Genomic DNA, 15336 nt, shown 5'->3' with positions numbered 1-15336 from the left:
ACTAATCCTATAGGATTAGGGCTTCACTCTTATCATCTCAAGTCAATTTACCTAAAGTCCCTATCTACAAATCCAGCTAGATTAGGGGTTAGGGCTTCAATATATAAATTTCAGGAGGGCACACACAATTCAGCCCATAGCAGCCATGATAAAATACGGTATTTAGATCCTTAGAGTAAATTCAAAATTCACTTACATTATTCACTGTGGATGCCAATAATAAGATGTAAACATATAGTACCTATTGTTCATAGTTTCATGATCTATTTGCATCAGCCTACTTGAAGCCAGGAAGGGGCCACAGATGATTTGAGGTTGACCTTGTGATCCTATATTTGGCAAGCAAACCACATACATTTATCAGCATTCAAATGAATAATTTAGAAGTTAAATGCAGGAAAGTGTGAACTCTTGGGACTTAGAGTCAGGGCCAGAATTAAAGATGGTAAAGGGAGATATATTAATGCCTTCAACAATATTTACTGATGGCCTATCACGTGCTAGGCATTGGGGGAAAACTGAAAACTGATATGGCTCCTGACTTAAATGGAGTTTACAGTCCAGACAGGGATACGAGCAAACTAGTTCAACAGCTTGGATGGGGAAAATATCAGTACTCCATGAAGAGTACCTAACCCGAGCAGGCTTCCCTGGGAAGGCAAGCCTAACCTGAGCCACGAAGCTGGTTAGGAAGGAATGAGGCATGTTGTGGGGGGCTGCAGCCTCGCGTCGGGAGAACCAACTTACTCATGACCTGGTAGATGGCTGGGGCTGGGCCCCTAAGAGCTGGCAGACCTGTCACCGAAGGTTCCTTATTGCCCTTTCTCCTCACAGCATGACCACAGCAAACAAGACTGGAAGCCACCTACACACCATGACACTTCGAAGGCCCTCAGACTATTTATTTCGGGTTGTGGCTCAAGCTGAGAGCATACGTCGTACATTTTTTTCTCAGGTCCCATTTCAAGACCCTTTGGTTTGTTTTTCTTTTTTGCTCTCCGCCCCCAAGAACCTTCATCTGTCAAGGCTCTCTTCGGGTGGGTGCAGAAAACTGGAGGAAGATCCCAGAGCAATTGGGGCTGACCTTGGGAAGCAGTCTTTTTTTTTTTTTTTTTTTTGCCGCAGAAGTAGTCAGCAGATGAGGAAAAAGCGATACGAGTCCGGGCGAATTGCGGCACTTCTCACTCTCTAGGTCTCTCTCCGCCGCGCAGCCTCAGCTCACTCCACGCCCAGCACAGAACTTGATTGACAGGCGGGAACGCCCAATCCCAGTGCGGCGCAGACGGCTCTCGCGTCAGGGGTGGAAGGGAAGGGGAGATCGAGCCTATTAAATCAGGTCAGGAGAGGGTTTCCTGCCCGCGCGGATCCGCCCGCGGCTTCGCGGCCAGTCGGCGTTGCAGCTCCGCCTGCCCGCCGCGCGCGCCCCGCCCCTCTCCCGAGAGCTACGCGGCGGCTGAGCGGAGGCCTCGTGCCGTAACGGCCATCGCGGCGGCCGCGGCGGCGTCTCGGTGCCCTCGTCAGGTGAGCTGGGGGCTGCCGAGGCTCGGCAGAGGGAAGGAGAGACATCCTTGCCGGCAGGCAGACACACAGAGAGCCTTTCCTTGCCCCTTGGGTTCACACACTGCTATTCGCTGCGTCGCTTCCTCTTCCCTGGTGAAGTTAGCCCCGGGCGCCGTCTGCCGGCTCGGAGCTGAGACGGAGGGGGCGGGGAGGCAGCTCGGCCCGGCCTGGGCGTTTGCACCGCGGCTTCGCGCGACCCTCTGGCCACTGCCTTAGCGGGGGTGGGGGACTGGGGTACTGGGGTGCTGGACGTGGCCCCGCGGCTTTCCTGTCCACTTCCGGAGTGCCAGGTCGGGTGAGCACCCCCGGCGGCCACCCCTGCGAGGTTGGGGGGTCTAGTGTGCAGCGTGCGCGCTTCTCTGTTTCTTTTTCTCCGAAAAGTCGTCTTTCCCTGTTGTGGCCTAATGCCAGGCCAGAAAGGTAGGGATGTGGTAGAGAAGGGAAGGGGCGCCTTCATCTGTAGCCCGAGCCCTGTGCCGAGGGTGGACATCCTTGGGATGCTCCCTCTGCCCCTCCCCCAACTCCAGCCGGTTCCCCGGTTCTTGGAAGTCTGGGTTATTTTAATCGTATGGACCTGCTGTAGATTTGTACGTGAGTTGTGAACTTTTGACTTGACTACAAATATATTGTGTAAAAAACGATCTTGATAACTTGGTGGTGTAACCTTTCTTGTGTGTTTCCATAAAAGTTAATTTCGCCGTTAGAAGCTCAGGAGGCAGGATTTTGTTCAGGGCTGAGAACCGTACATTATAGACGCTCAGTTAATGTCGAGCTGATGAGCTGGTCACCTAAAATCTACCGTTAGATTCTGTAAGAAACCTTACGAAATAGGAAAGAATGAAGTTGAGAATTTTCCAACTCCATCTTGGGTCTTGAGCAAAGAAGCTAAATTGTCCAGTCAAAATAGGTAAGTGTTGCAAAAGGTATTTATTTCTTAAAAATCTTAGTTTGGTAGATACAATTTATTAAGCACCTGGAATGTATTGTGCCTAAAGTCTCAATTTTCAGCGAGGTCACAAAGTAAATGGGGAAATAATTCGAGAAGGTTTTGTTTGGTAATTGTTGATAGTATTCCGTTTTTAAATAGGCATCACATTCACAGTTTGATAGTAACTCAAGAAATATGCATTGGTTGATTAATAATAGTATTGTTCTATCTTGATCACCAACTATGAGATTTTTTTCTTTAGGAAAGTTGTGATCTATGGGAATTAGCTGTATTGTCTGTAAACACTATTTGCAGAGTGTTCAAGACTCCTTAACTGTGTTTGTTCATGTATTAATTTTTAAATTGGGTGCTTTATTTTTCTAAGCATTATCTTTTAGTCCATGTAAATAAAACTTGAAGCATACATAGAATGTTTTGTTAGTTATCGAGAGATACTTTGGGCCATGGATTTATTTTTCTTTTGGACTTGCCAAAGCTCAAGGTAGATTTGATGTGATTGTTGTCATAAATCACTTGTCAGGAAGACTTGATGTAATAAATACAGATGTAGTCCTTTTTTCTATCATAGTTTCATAACTTTTACAATTTACTTGCCTTTATAATATGGAAAAATACCAGATGTTCTCTACCTACACTAGAAGACTGAATCATTATTTAGTGGATATGTAAAATTGGAGGAAACTCTGGATATCACTGAGCACTTAAAAATTCTTCATAAATACTCTGCTGTGCTGCTTTAGTAAGACAACTGACAGGGCCAAAAATGATATTTAAAGATTAAGGCAACAGCTCTGGCCAGTTTTGCTCAGTGGATAGAGCATTGGCCCTGCGGACCAAAGAGTCGTGGGTTCGATTCTGGCCAAGGGCATGTACCTTGGTTGCAGTTTGTCCCTGGCATGAGGAAGACGACCAGTCGATGTGTCTCTCTTACATCTCTTACATCGATGTTTCTCTCTCTCCCCCCTCTACCCCCCTCGCTCCTCCCTCCCCTGCACTCACTCTAAAAGATAAATGGAAAAAAATATCCTCTAGTGAGGATTAAAAAAAAAGATTAAGGCAACAATTCTATCTGGATGACCCTCACTTTAAACTATTTCAAAGATAGAATTTATAGGCTTTCCTTCAAAATTGATTCCATATGTGGACTGTTATGGTGATATCATGCTTTCAATTGCCCAGACACAAATCTTGGTTTTATCTTTGACTTCCTTGATGCGCATATCATTGGCTAATTTTTGTCAGCCATTTTTTGAATTTTCTTTCAGATACCTGTTTATTTCCTCCAGATTTTTTAAAAATGTTTTTATTGCTTTTTTTTTTTTTTGAGAGAGAGGAAGGGAGAGAGAGAGAGAAAAACATCGATCAGCCAGCGCAGCCTCCTGTATGCATGTCCCGTCCCTGTCCCCTCCCCCCCCATCCCCATCCCCCAGTCCCCCACCGCCATAGGAATTGAGCCTGCAACCCAGGCACGAGCTCTGGTTGGGAATCCCACCGGGACCTAGGTCCATGAGAGGGACGCCCAATCCACTGAGCCACATTGGCTGGGCATAGTTTCCCCAGCTTTTAACTAGGTTTTTCTGTCTGCCTTTTCTTCCTACTCAGTATATCCAGCCTTCTGCCTAATCTTAAAGTAATGTTTTGAACATACCCTTCACTGTTAAACCGACAGTAGCTTCTTGTTACCTTAATTCAGAATTCCTAGTCTTTTAACAATCTGCTCAAAATCTATTTTTTCTGATGACAGCACCATTTCTCTATATGAACTGACCACCTAACCAAACCAATCTCTCATTCTCATTTAGACTTTGTATTTTTCTGCCTTTATATCTGTTGAGATTTTGAATGTCTATGCATAGCCTGCTTATTCTTTAAAAGAAAAATTTCCACCTAAGGTACCAAGTAGCAAATGAATTCAAATTTTGTTGAAGTTTCAGTTTTGGTCCTTCAGTGCAGCCTTCCAGATCTTTCCGTTCCCTGTGTTGTTTTCCTTTGAACCCATAGCCTTTATTGTTTTATCATTCCTTTGGTTTTTTAATCTGATGTTAACTGGTATCATAATAATCATGGAACAATACTGTGGGAAAGTTGTAATTCAACCTTCCATTTTATAGTTAAGGAAAATGCAATCCAAATAGAATACCTGAATTAAAATGCACACATCTAGTGATGGTGTCAGAGCTGAGACTCATCCCTTGCTTTCCTAACTCAAGTTATTTGTTTTTTTTACAAATTTTTTGTATATTCTTTATGAAACTATACTACTCATCTCTTGCAATGTTTGTTGTTGTTTACTTCACATTACTTTGCATTTTGTGTATTTATGCCTTGTCATATAAATTCAGAACTTTTTTTTATGAGGGCAATGGAACCTTCATGATTTGCTTCGTTTAAATTATTGAAACTGATTTAAAAGCATGCATACAGTCTTTTTCTGTTTGTTAGATGTATCAACGGTATTAACAAAAATAATGTTATCTCTGCAGTTGAATCCTATGACTTACTAAAAAGTGAATGAATCTCTTAGAAGTTTTATTGGTGGAGTTTGAATCTCTTGATAAGGAGACTGAGTCTTTGGGGGGCCTTGAAAGTAGACGAGGAACAATGTAATGCTTTGGAGGAAACCCCTGAGGGCTTATCACCTAACTAAATTTAATCTATCTAAAATTCTCTCTTTGATTGTTAGAACAGTAACACAGTTTGCTACTTGGTCACTTTGTTCATCTGTCAAGAAGCAGATTATTGAGCAAAACATTCTGAAAAGCGTTTGTTCTGTTTGGAGAGTCAGAGATCTTTTATACATATATTTGTTCTTCACATTCCACACCCCCCCCCCCCAACTCTAAAGTTTCTGTGAACTGCAGCAGCATAGGGTTGCCTTGGTATTTTTCTTACATTTATTTATATAACAAGAATTGAATGGTATAAGACAGGTAGCACAGAGAACTACAGGTGAAATATCTCTGGTGGGGATGCTTTACTCTTTTGTCAGAAACAGTTTAGAAGCTATTCTTTTTTTTTAAATTTTTGGTTGTTTATAATGGCTTGTTTATATTTGTTTAAGTAAATTTATCTGCTAAAATAAACGGTTGAAACACTGATTCTCTCTCTCTCTCTTTTTTTTTTTTTTCCTGAAATTGTACTTAAAGGTTGTTGAATTGTACATAAAAGTATGGTATGAATAATTACTGCCTCTGTTCAAACAGACCAATTGAATTAAGCAGTGAGAATATGGCTTGGGGAAATCTTTTTAAAAAATAGATGCATCTGAAAAAGATTGTTTTGAAAGAAGCAGCCTTCCAAAAACTTCAGTACATGCTTCCAAATCATGTTACATTTAGAGTAACTCAAATAATAGATATAGCAAAGAATTTAATGTGCCTTGTACTTTTTACAAAAAATGTTTAAGGCATTGGAAAATTTTCCTTGGAGAAATGCTTGATCACCTCAAGGTACTACATGTTCTTGAATGATAACAATTTTTACTTTTAAAAACATTTAGAATACTTTGGGTACAACTCTTTCCATCCAGAATTCTGCTTCCCTGGGAAGGGTTTTTTGTTTTGTTTTTTCCCCATTTCTTTTTTATAAAATTTTAAGAGGCCTATAAGGCCTTCCATGATTTGTCTTTTGCCTACTTCTAGGTTCATCTCTTGCCATTTCTCTCTTGCCATTTTAGGCTACTCTTTGCGTCTTGCTTAATTAAGCATTTTTCCCCCCTTGGAACCTGTGAATAGCTCTTCCCTAGACAAATGGTTCCCTTGGGTTAATTAGTATTAAATTTGACTGCTAGTTACAGAAAGATATCAAATAATTTCTCTCTCACACTAGAGAATTCCAGGGTTTGCATGACACTCATTTATTGTGTTATTTCCAGGTTTTTATTCTCTATTATAAACAACTCTGAAATAAAGATCTTGTGTGTAAGGCCTTACAATTTTTCTTTTTTTGGTTAATTGCTATTATGTGGTCCAATTGAAAATTTCATTGATGTATTTAAATACTTGTTTAGAGAATATTAAATTTTTTTAAATTGCAAAGTGCAAAAATTTCAATGTAGACAGGTCAACAAACTTTTGCATTTGTGGATGTCATACATCCATCACCCAGATCAAGGTATAGAAGAGCATTTACAGTGCTCCAGAAGGCTATGTCATGCTGCTGCTTTTTTTTTTTTTTTTTTTTTTTTGCATTTATCTTCAGATAGAGTGGGAGGGGGAGAGGGAGAAAGAGAGAGAGAAACATCCACGTAAGAGAAACACATCGAGTGGTTGCCACCCACACGACCCCAATCGGGGCCAGGGACAAACTGCAACTGAGGCACGTGCCCTTAGTGGGAACCGAACCCGGGGACTCTGCGGTCCGCCGGCTTTTGGAAATAATTTCCCTTCAAAATTCTGAAGTCATCTCTTGATTGTTTTCTAGCTTGTCAGAATTCCGAAGAAATTCTGATTCCTGACCTAATGTTTTTTGCCTTTCTGGAATTTTGTATCTCTTGTATTCTGAAATTTCATAGTGTATGAGTTGCCAAGCATTCATTTTGATGTGTTTTCCTGGATATTGTTGTGCCCTCCAAATCTGCAAAGTTATGTTCATCAGTTCTGGAATTATTTCATTGATGATTATATTAGTTTTCTGGGCTGCCATCACAAAATACCACAGACTGGGTGGTTTAAACAACATAAATTTATTTTCTCACAGTTTTTGAGGCTAGAAGTCCAAAATCAAGGTGTCATCAGGATTGGTTTCTGATGCGATCTCTACCTGATTTATAGACAGCCTCCTTTTCACTGTATTCTTACAAAACCTTTCTGTGGAGAGAGTGATATTTTGCTCTCGCCTACTCTTATGGAGACATAAGTCCTTTCAGATTATTTAGGGCTCCATCCTTATGACCTCATTTAACCATAATTATCTCCTAAAATTCTTATCTAGAGCTTCAGCATGAAGTTTGGGGGTGACATAAGTCCATAACAGTGATTTCCTCTTCTGTTTCTCTCTATTTGTTGGAATCTCTTAGGCTAGTCTTGTATTCTTTTTTAATCTTTACCCAAGGATATTTTTCCGTTTTTTTTTTTGGATAGAGTGGGAGGGAGGGAGGGAGAAAAGGGGGGGCAGAGAGAGAGAGAGGGAGGGAGGGAGGGAAAGAGAGAGAGAGAGAGAAACAGAAACATCGAAGTGAGAGAGACATATCAGTTGGTTGGCTTCTGCATGACTGGGGCTGGGGATTGAGCCCAAAACCGAGATCCATGCTCTTGACCAGGAATCAAAGCTAAGACTCTTTGGTCCTAGGGGCCACCACACAGCCAAACCAGCCAGGGCTAGTCCTGTATTCTTTTTTCTGCTGTTTTTCATCTCCTAATCTTTTTGTGCTCTATTTTATGTGGGAGGCTTCCTTAATGTTATTTCCTAAGCCTTTGGTTGAAAATTTTATTTTTGCTGTCAAGATTTGATTTCCTGCCCCGGTTGGTGTGGCTCAGGCTGTTGTGCATTGTCCCATGCAATTCCTGTTCTGGGCACATGCCTGGGTTTGTGGCTTGATCCCTGGTAGGGAGTATGCAGGAAGCAGCCAATCGATATTATGCTCTCATGTTGATGTTTCTTTCTCTCCCTCTTCCTTCCTCTCTTTCTAAAAATCAAATTATTACCAAAAAAATATATTTTTATTTCCCAAGGGCTCTTTTTTTGTTCTCTCATATTTTTTTGTATAGAGAGCTTCCTGTGCTTGTTTCATTGATGCACTTCTCTGATTTCTGAGGCTGCACATTTTTTTTCTTTTTTCCTTTTTGCAGACTCTGTTTCTTCTATATTGGTATCTAACTTTTATATTGGAGGCTTATTTCAGGTGTCAGTAATCCTTGGTTATTATCTCTTAATAAAGACTCTGGATTTAATTGCATGGTGGTTCAAGTGAGCCAGTTTTTGAGAAAACTCTGACGTATGAGAGGTGTTTCCTCTTGGGTCAGGTTCATGAGGGGACAACTCATTTCTCTTGAAGGCTGAAGGTTTGTCTATCAGGGGTGTGTGTGTGTGTGTGTGTGTGTGTGTGTGTGTGTAAGGGACTGGATTTCTTATTCCCCCACTTTTGGTAGGATATGCAGATCTTTAATTACATCTGGTTACCCCTGGTTCAGAGTTGGGTAGCCAACCATTAGGTAGATTTGGGGTGGAAACTTCTCAGTTTTTTATTTTTTTATTTTTATCCTCACCAGAGGACACTTTCCCAGTTTTTGTTCAGATAGAGTGGGAGGGAGAGAGAGGAAGAGAGGGAGAGAGAAACATCAACGTGAAAAGGACACATCAAGTGGCTGCCTCCCGCATTACCCAACCAGGCCCGGGGACAAACTGCAAGTGAGGTACGTGCCCTTAGTGGGAACTGAACCTGGGCCTCTCTGGACCACAGGCCAATGCTCTAATCACTGAGCCAAATTGGCCATGGCCAGGGCTCTCAGACAGTTTTTTGTTGTTGTTGTTTTTTTGTTTTTAATCCTCACCTGAGGACATTTTTCCATTTTTTTGTTCAGATAGAGTGGGGGGTGGGGGGGAGGGAGGGAGAGAGAGAGAGAGAGAGAGAGAGAGAGAGAGAGAGAGAAACATCGATGTGAAAGGGACACATCAAATGGCTGCCACCCACACAACCCATCCAGGGCTGGGGACAAACAGCAACTGTGGCACATGCCCTTAGTGGGAACCGAACCTGGGTCTCTCTGGACCACAGGCCAATGCTCTAATCACTGAGCCAAATTGGCCAGGGCTCTCAGACAGTTTTTACCCAGTCTTCCTCATTTAAGTTTTCTCTCAATTTAAGTAGTACCACCTCAGTTTAAGCAGTACCACATATAGCCAGTTCCTGAATCTTTTGGGGATTCCAAGGTATAAATTGGATTATTTTATATATGTTTTTATTGATTTTTATTTAGAGAGAAAGGAAGGGAGAGAGAGAGAAACATCTATGTGAGAGAGAGACATCAATTGGTTGCCTCCTGCACGACCCAGCCTGGGCCGGGGATGAACTGCAACTGAGGTATGTGCCCTTGACCTCAATTGAACCCACTATTCTTTAGTTGGTTAGGACCGATGCTCTAACCACGGTGCAAACTAGCCAGGGCCTTTTTGTTAATTTGTATAGCTAAGTGACTGCCCTCTCTACTGCCCTGTCAGAAGACTAAAAATTTATCTTCTGCAGGAAACAAATAAAGCAAGTCTTAGAGAGGGGTGGATATAAGGCATACCATAATTGAAAGCTAGGTGTTCTACTGAAAACATTTGGATTAAGTGAATGTGCTCAGTGTTGGGACCTTTATTGAGGCCTCTTTTATTTGGCTCCCAGAATTCTGGTAATCAAGTCAGAACTTAAAGGAAGCTTCTCTAACTATACTAGCCCAAGAAGAAAAACTGTAAGTTATTCATGAACAGCTTTTGAGGACTTCTAAATATGAGCAGACAATTAAGGATCACCAGGTATGTGAGAAAATCACTTTTAATATGAGACTAAAACAAATAGAAAAAAAAAATTTGGAACAATCAGAACAACAACTAAAGAACTCTTGAATATTAGAGAATAATAGCAAGAAGAAGAGACTCAATAGAAGAATGGAAGTTAAAATAAAGAAGACCTTTCATAAAGTTCAGGAAAAAGTGAAAAATAAGTGAAAAAGATAAAATTAAAAGATGAGTTTCAAATAAGTGCCAGTGAGAGGGAACATAAAAGGGCAGAGTAGAAATATCAGTGAAATATTTTTTAAAAATCCAGAATTGCGCCCGGCTGGTGTGGCTCAGTGGTTGAGTGTTGACCCATGCACCAGGAGGTTGCTGGTTCGATTCCCGGTCAGGGCACATGGCCAGGTTGTGGGCCCAATCCCCAATGGGGGGGCATGCAGGAGGTGGCCAATCGATGTTCTCGCTCATTGATGTTTGTCTCTCTCCTCCCTTCCTCTCCCTTTAAAATCAATAAAGAAAAAATTAATAAAAATTAGGAAAAAAAAATCCAGGGTTGCCTGGCTAGTGTAGATCAGTGGATTGAACGTGATCCCATGGACCGAGAGGTCCTGGTTTGATTTTCGGTCAGGGCACATGCCCAGGTTTCAGGCTCATTCCTCAGTAGGGGGAGCGTGTAGGAGGCAGCTGATCGATGTATTTCTCATCGCTATTTCTATCTCTATCTCCCTTCCTCTCTCTAAAAAGTCAATTTAAAAATATTTAAAAATCCACAGAGTTGAGGAACATCTTTTTTCAGTTTGAGAGCCCTTTGGGTACTCAGGAAAATGCTTGAAAATAGATACACACTTTCAATCAGGGTCTAGACAGGAAAATGGACCACACCACTTACAACAGCATTTATTTATTAAAATTTTTTTTAAATTATTTTTTCTTAATTGATTTTAAAGAGAGAGGAAGGGAGAGGGAGAGAGAGAGAGAAACATCGATTGACACTGGCTGGGCCTTATAACAGAATTTAAAGAATTGTTTAGCCAGATGTTATAGGTTGAATTGTGCCTTTCCCTCCAAAAGATATGTTGAAGTCCTAGCCCCCAATACTTTGGAATGTGACTTTATTTGCAAATAAAGTCTTTATAGAGGTAATCAAGTTAAAGTGAGATCACTCAAGTGTGCCTTAATCCAATATGATCAGTATTCTTTAAAAAGTAGGGAAATTTGGACATAAAACGCACACACTGCAAGCCAAGAGACCTGAGGCTACCAGAAACTGGAAGTGGGGCCTGAAACAGATCTTTTCCTAGTTAATGCCTTCAGAGAGAGGATGGCCCACCCATACCTTGATTTCAGACTTCTGGTGGCCACAAAAGAGATGGATTTCTGTTCTAAGCCAACCCAGTGTGGATTACTTTGTTAAAGCAGCCCTCAGAAGCCAATACACTAGATAATTGGGGAACTGAAAAAGCAATAAGCAAACACTCAGGTATGGCAGAGATAGTAACTGTAGGAAGTACAGCAAGGTCCTCAAAGTCATGGAATAAAGTCATTTTATTTAACCATGTTTCCTTATTTCTTTGATGAGATACCATAGGAACATAACTTGTGTTATATCAATTAGACTATGATAAATTTGTTTCACTTTCAGTCACAGAACTAGTCAACTTTGTTAAGTGAGTATCTACTATAATCACTAGCCTCTGGGTTGGGAGAACAAAGAGAAGAGATTGGGATTATTAGAATTTAGAAGCTTGAAGAGTGGTCCTGAGGAGCTGAAATTCAGATTTCTGAGGAGTTGCTGCCTGCTCAGAAGTATGGGTATCTTAGACTTGATGAAGCTGGTCTGGGAATGGTAGGTAAAACACAAAAGCAAGACAATTTCTAACTGAGAACCAACTGCTTCTACTGGAAACTTTGCTATTGCCATAGTAAAGGTCATTGGTTGATAGTTGTTGGTTGATGCTGACCTGAAGGAGTATTCCCTTGTTCTCTCCTTCATTCTTCTTGTGCCTTTCTGGTACTCATCATAGGCTGTCCCATAGAACAAGCTAGCAAAGAAGTGTGATTTGCAGGTTTCTAGTCCCGTCCCTTATTAGAAAGCCAAGTAGAATAGAATAGGTTTGAAACCAGGGACAATAGCTTAATAAGCAGTACACACAGGCATTAAGGTGTGTCACTGAAATTTTGGAATACATGGGACAAAGTAGATCCTATAAACTTTCCTAGGGGGTAGATGAGTCACATTACAGAGATTCAGTAATGTCAAGTGCAGTCTCACAAGCTAGAAGACCGTGAGCAGTGCCCTCAAAATCTGGGGGAAGATGATATCCAAGCTAGAATTCTATACCCAGCCAAAATTATTGAGCGTAAGTGTAGTGTAGACATTTTAAGACATACAAGGTCTCCAAAGATTTCTCTTGCGCCCTGGCCGGTTTGGCTCAGCGGTTAGAGCGTCGGCCTGCGGTCCTGAGAGACCCGGGTTCGGTTCCCGCTGAGGGCACGTACCTCGGTTGCAGTTTGTCCCCGGCTCTGGTTGGTCGTGCGGGTGGCAACCACTCGATGTGTCCCTTTCACATCGATGTTTCTCTCTCTCTCTCTGTTCCTCTCTCTCCCTCCCACTCTACCTGAACGAAAAATGGAAAAATATCCTCGGGTGAGGATAAAAAAAAAAAAAAAAGATTTCTCTTGCTCACTTCCTTTCTCAGAAAGCTATTATATGATAGCTGCACCCACCAAAAAGGAGGAGCACAAAAAGAGAGAGACAGGAAATAAAATTCTAAAGAGACAGATGGGATCCCTGAAGTTACTGTCTATAGTAAAGAGATTATCTTGGGGGGAGTGAGAGTGGGAAGGAGGGGATCAGTGGGGGGGGAAAGGGACATCTGTAATACTTTTCAACAATAAAAATTCTCTGAAGGCTAACTCATTATCAGATAAAAGAACAGTAAGTTTAGATTTGAGCAGGTGAGTTGGTGCTGATAGTTTTTTTTGTTTTGTTTTTTTTATCCTCACCTGAGGATATTTTTCCATTTTTTGTACAGAGTGGGAGGGAGAGAGGAAGAGAGAGAGAGAGAGAGAGAGAGAGAGAGAGAAACATCTCTCTGTGTATCTTTATATAGGTGTGTGTTTATTGATTTTTTTTTTTTTTTTGAGACAAACATCATCTGCTGCCTCCTGCATGATCCCTTCTGGGGATCGAGCCCACAGTATGAGCATGTACTCTGACCGAGAATTGAACTGGGACCTCTCAGTCTAAGTAATGATGCTCAATCCACTGGTCACACCACACCAGCCAGGTTGATGTGTGTATATCTTAATTTAGGCAGTTGGCAAAGAGTTTAGAGTTGAATTAGTGATGTCTTTGTTTAGTTTTTCACATTGGAGTTTTACAGCTTCATTACTCTCCCTTAGATGATCTCATTCAGTCCTCTGATTTTATTTTTATTTTTATTTTTTTATTGATTTTAGAGAGAGGAAAGGAGAGGGAGAGATAGATAGACACAATGATGAGAGAGAACATTGATAGGCCACCTCTTGCATGCCCCTCACTGGGGATTGGGCCCTGACCGGGAATCGAACCGGCAACCTCTTGCACATGGGTCGATGCTCAACCACTGAACCACACTGGCTGGGCAGTCCTCTGATATTTATTTACTTGTTTATTTATTTAGTGCTAACCCGAGGACATTTTTGCATTTATCTCCAGATAGAGTGGGAGGGAAGGAGGAGGGAAGAGAGAGAAACATAGATGTGAGAGAGAGAGAGAGAGAGACATCAAGTGGTTGCCACCCACATGACCCCAACCAGGGTGGGGATAAACTGGAGCTGAAGTATGTGCTCTTAGCGGGAACTGAACCCTGGACTCTCTGGTCTGCAGGCCGACACTCTAACCACTGAGCAAACCTGGCCAGGGCAGTCCTATGATTTTAAATGGTATTGATAAGTGGCTGGTTCACAAATCTATGTCTCTAGGAAGATCTCTGCCTTGAACTTAAGAGTTCATATTGTATCCATTATCTATTGCTGTGTAAAAATCACTCCAAAACTGAGTGGTTTAAAACAATCCCCCCCCCCCCCCCCCCCCCCGCCATGGATCTGTGAACTCCATTTGGACAGGGTTTGGTGGAGATGGCTTGTTTCTCAGTTCCATGTGGTATCATTTAGGCTGACTGGGAGGAATCATCTTTAAAATAGCTTACTTACATTGCTGACAGGTTGATGTTTACAGTTGGCTGAGACCTTGGCTGGCTGTGGGTTGGAGGCCTTGATTCCTCTCCATGTGGATCTCTGTATAGGCTGCTTGGACTTCATCATAGCATGATGGCTAGGCTCCAAAAACAAGCATCTCTAGGATGTTTGGCAGAATCTGTTAACACCTTTTATTGACAGCCTTGGAAGTTGCATAGCTTTACTTCTGCATAATAATAAGTATACCCAGATTCATTGACTATCCTCCCATTTCTAGGTGTGGTCTAAATCACACAGTAAGAAAAGCATGTAGGGTGGGAGATACTGTTTTTAGCCATCTTTGGAAAATGCATTGTGTATTGCCATTTGGAGATATACGTATTTGGAACTTAAGACGATGAAAACAAAGTCTTCATTCATTTATCCTCATATTGCATCCCCATCACCATTTGTCCATTCCTCAGCCTTTACCATTTCATTAAATGATATTGCGATCCACTCAGTAGCTCAAAGCCAGATAAGTGTCATATCTGACTCCTTTTTTACCCTTCATACACTTCCAATCTATTATCATGTCTTGCCTCTTCTATCTCCACATACAACTTGAAATCTTTTACTTTCGTGGTCATTATACCACTCAAGTATAAACTACCATCTCATCTTCTCTTGGACTATTGACCTTTTAACTTTTTTTTGTTGTTGTTCAGATAGAGTGGGAGGGGGAGAGAGAGAAACATCGACGTGAAAGGGACGCATCAATGGTTGCCACCCGCACTACCCAACCAGGGCCGGGGACAAATTGCAACCGAGGTACATGCCCTTAGCAGGAACCGAATCTGGGTCTCTCTGGACTGCAGGCCAACGATCTAACCGCTGAGCCAAACCGGCCAGGGCTTAACTTTTTTTTAATTGGTGACTTGTTGCATCTTGTTATTTATTTTACTGAAATATAATTGACATATAGCATTACATTAGTTTCAGATGCACATTATAATAATTGTATTAACTGCTGTCAATGTAAGACACATTTAAACCTGTAGAGAGTTTTATGAGTTTATTTGAGGTACCTAGAGCAATAAAAGTCATAGACAAAGAAAGTAAATGGTGGTTTCCAGGGGCTAGGAGGGTGGGCGAATGGGAGTTGTTGTTTAATAGATACAAAGTTTCAGTGATACAAGATGAAAAAGTTCTGGAGATTGGTTGCACAA

General features: G+C 41.6%; 1 protein-coding gene across 1 annotated transcript in view; it reads left to right on the top strand.

Moving 5' to 3' along the window:
• The first annotated feature begins 1499 nt into the window (after positions 1-1499).
• Positions 1500-15336, top strand: part of NCK1 (NCK adaptor protein 1) — a 61845-nt gene continuing 48008 nt past the window's right edge. The window contains exon 1 of the mRNA XM_036266494.1: positions 1500-1521. The gene's annotated coding sequence lies outside the window, so the exon portion shown is untranslated. The remainder of the gene's footprint in view (positions 1522-15336) is intronic.

The sequence above is a fragment of the Molossus molossus genome, unplaced genomic scaffold, assembly GCF_014108415.1.
Source record: "Molossus molossus isolate mMolMol1 unplaced genomic scaffold, mMolMol1.p scaffold_m16_p_18, whole genome shotgun sequence".
Lineage (NCBI taxonomy): Eukaryota > Metazoa > Chordata > Mammalia > Chiroptera > Molossidae > Molossus > Molossus molossus.
This window is presented reverse-complemented; position numbering and strand designations above follow the sequence as displayed.